Source organism: Simochromis diagramma, unplaced genomic scaffold, assembly GCF_900408965.1.
Source record: "Simochromis diagramma unplaced genomic scaffold, fSimDia1.1 OVJJ01000325.1, whole genome shotgun sequence".
NCBI lineage: Eukaryota > Metazoa > Chordata > Actinopteri > Cichliformes > Cichlidae > Simochromis > Simochromis diagramma.
Genome location: NW_024387291.1, coordinates 1,525,945 through 1,529,581, shown reverse-complemented (window position 1 = coordinate 1,529,581; position 3,637 = coordinate 1,525,945). Strand labels below are relative to the sequence as shown.

Sequence of the window (3,637 nt, the reverse complement as noted above, 5' to 3'; positions counted from 1 at the left end):
CATGCCGGATGTGGGAGGTAAACACAGGAGAGATAAATAAAAGTTAGTGGAACAACAGAATTACTTTTTGACAGAAACCATTGTGTCATCTCTAATTACTCAGAACTTTAGGTTATATGGAGCTCCTAGAATTATTACTGCCAACTATCCAACATAAAGAGATACATCCACATAGAGAGACTGCAGAAACTGCAGTCCAGATTACATTCTCATTCTCACTCACACACTCACTCACACTCACTCACTCACTCACACTCACTCACACACTCACACACACTCACACACTCACTCACTCACTCACTCTCACTCACACACACACACACACACACACACACACACACACACACACACACACAATGTTAAGTCCCCCTGTCTGCCCCTGTCATGGTCCGTGGTCCTGTGTCTGTGGAATGCGTGATGTTCGGGTAGCCACACCCCCGGGCTGGGCCATCACCGGCACACCTGCTCTCCATCACGGTGATTACATGAAGATCTACTTAACCCGGCGCTGACGGATACTCCACGCCAGTCCGTTAGTCACCTCACAGTGGTAACTAGACTTCCACGAAAGCGTGCATTCACTTCTGGTTGGAACTGTGTTTAATCCGCCTACTTGTGTCCAGGTTTCGACTCGGCGTCTGCCACCTGCCTGTCCTCCGGCTCAACTGGGTCACTCGGTGCATCATCTGGCCCATTCGCTATCCCCACGGACTTCCTGCTCACGGACTGCCACACTTCCCTCCCGAGCTCCCACGGTCCCGTTCTATCGTAAGCCCCCTACTCTAACTCAGTCCTGATGTGTTTTCCCCGCTTCCCGGCTCCCTAGTAACCATCTCCCCTTTCTATTGCAGCCTCCCACAGTCCCGATCCCGGCTTCCTCGTGTCATTGTTTCCCCAGGTTTTTAGTTCCTTGTTTTGCTCCTTAGTTTTCCCGGGTCGCCTTTCGTTATTATAATAAAGTGTCTTTTCTGTTAGCGCGGAGTCTGCGTCTGGATCCTTTTGTGCACACGCGCCGCGGCGCATGACAGCCCCACCATCTGTTTAATTTTCTTCCATGTTGAGTGTCCACAGATGGGACCCGAGGAGTCATGCAGAGCTGGGAAATAACATAACTCGATGCAAGAAAGAAAATCGCTGGTAAAGCTATCGACAGATACAGACACAGACACAGACCAAAGGATAAAAATAAAGTGGCAGAAAGAAAGGAAGTGTTATATTCATGCAGGTGACCAGAGGAAATGGATTGTGGATCATTTTGAGAAGTGGAGTCGAGTGGAAAAACACTTATTACCAGCCTGAAGTGGAATATAATACTTACACTGAATGTCTCCACAAAGATCACAGCTACACTAAGTACGATCTTGGAGGAGAGTGCAGCGGTTTGTGGGGGTGTGTTTCTCCTTTTCAAATTAGTGTGAGCTTTGATTTACGCTGGTGTTGGCTGTAATTTATTTGGCGTCACTGAGCAAAATAACCTTTCAGTGTACTGTCTGCAGTCTGCGAGAGAAATAAGCCGCTCCTTTTCATTTTGACTTTGTTTTCTAGGCTTTAGAAAATGTGTCCCACAATGAGAGATTTTAAACCAACTGCAGCTATAGGCATCATCATTTTTTGACCATGGTGGTCCGGTGGGAGAGAAAGAACTACGTGATCTCTGAAACTGATACTCACCATCTCTCCCCAGCAAAATGGAGATTTTTAGATATTTCGAAAAGACTCTTAGAAACAAATCATGTTCAGCCAACATATATTCACCTATTTGAAAATCTGAATTTATTAATACACTTATCTGGTTATAGATGGCGTCACATCTGTTAAAAAAGACCTCAAGACACCCCAACCTCCAGGCTAACTATAACTATTTTCTCCAAGGTCACTGTTTGTCATAAGCTGAACAGCTAAACAGGCTTCATAGAAAGGCACATCTGCAGCCAAGTCATGGAGCACTCCTCTGTTAATAGTAATTATGTAAACCAGATAATGTAGCTGGAAGGCAATGAATGGATGGAAATCTGAGAAGATTAACTTTAACATTAAAGAGAAAATGAAAATGAAAGACCAACTTTGCCAAACATACTTTTTTTTGTTAAGATTATGTACCAAAATACTTGCTCTGAAGATTGGAAGATGGTTGGTTATCTGGCCCCTCGTGCTGAAGGTCCCAAAAGACTGAGATTGTATTTACTGCATGTGATACTGTGACATGGATCTAATCATTTTGTTTATTAAATAAACTTTATGTATACTGTATAATGATAAAACCAGTGACTGTATAAAAGACCCCAAATCTGTTTTTTATCGACTATGACAGTTGTGCTAATCATGCAAACATTTTTTTCTTGGCTGGAAGCCCCCCAATTTATTTTTTCTGGGTTTGATTCTTTCTCTCAGAATTTTGTCCCAGGTTATCGTTGGTGCCGAGACTGTTACAATGGCCAACTTTAAACTTTCTCACAGGTCAACTGAGGACTCTCACCATGAAACCACAGTCCCAGTCTTATACTAGAGCATCTCAAATGATTTCAGTATAATGAGAATACAATTTTTCTGGGTAATTCATTTTGTTTTAATGGCTCATGAAAATCAGAAAAAAATTGAAACATTATTAGAATATTTCATTTTGAGTTTGAGTACTAGTGCTAGTAATACTATTCAAAGAGTGTAAATGCAGTCTTTTTGGTCTAGTGCAGCATATGTAACCATGGACAGTGGGAAGTTGTCCAAATTCAATTCAGTTCAGATCACAGTTCAAATTTAGGTTTATTTATATAGCGCATTGACTGTTATTGTGATTAGGAAATGATAATAACAGTACTGCAAGGTACAGACCCTAAAGTATTTTGCAGAAAAGAATCACATGATCCCCTTTCAGCAAGCAGTTGGCAACAGTGGGAAGGAAAAACTCCCTTTTAAGAGGAAGAAAATTCCTGCAGAGCCAGGCTCAGAGGGGAAGCTATGTGGTATGAAGGGTTGGTGGCGTGATGGAAAAGTGAAAAGAAGAGCATGAAGAAGATGATCATCAACATGGAAGGAAGAAGCATGGTAAATTAAAAAAAAAAAAGATGCTAAAGCAGTAGGGATGACTTGGGAGGATTGTCATGAAAAGTTAATTCAAGAACTTGGGAGAGTTTTGCAAGGAGTGGACTGAAGCTGCTGCCAGTGCATCAAGAAGTCTTCAAAAAAAAAGCTACAACTGTCACTTATATGAAGCCATTCTGAATCAGAAACAAGTAGAGTTACATCAGATGCGTCTTACCTGGGCTACAGAAAAAAAAAGAAGTGGAGCATCAGTCAGTGGTTTAAAATACTCTTTTCAGATTAAAGTAAATTCTTCATTTCATTTGGAAATCAAAGTCCTGGATTCTGTAGGAAGAGGCTCAATCCAAGGTTTCTGAAGTCCAGTGTGACGTTTTGGTATCTGTGATGATTTAAGGTTTCATCTGTTGCTGTTGGTGGTGGTTGGTCTGCTCTGCTTTGTCAAGTCCAAAGTCAACACTGCCATCTGCATGGAGACTTCAGAGCACTTCATGCTTCCACCTGTTGACACACTCTGAGTGCCAAAACTAATACCAAATCGTTCGCTGACCATCTTCTCACACTGCTTGATTGGCCAGTCATCTCCTCCGACCTGAGAGCC

At 42.3% G+C, this 3,637-nt stretch overlaps 1 long non-coding RNA gene across 1 annotated transcript; it reads left to right on the top strand.

Moving 5' to 3' along the window:
* The first annotated feature begins 436 nt into the window (after window positions 1-436).
* LOC120716404 lies at window positions 437-1,172 on the top strand. The gene is made up of 2 exons (XR_005691889.1): window positions 437-550; window positions 624-1,172. It is a non-coding gene; the product is annotated as an uncharacterized LOC120716404 (long non-coding RNA).
* Window positions 1,173-3,637: the final 2,465 nt, after the last annotated feature.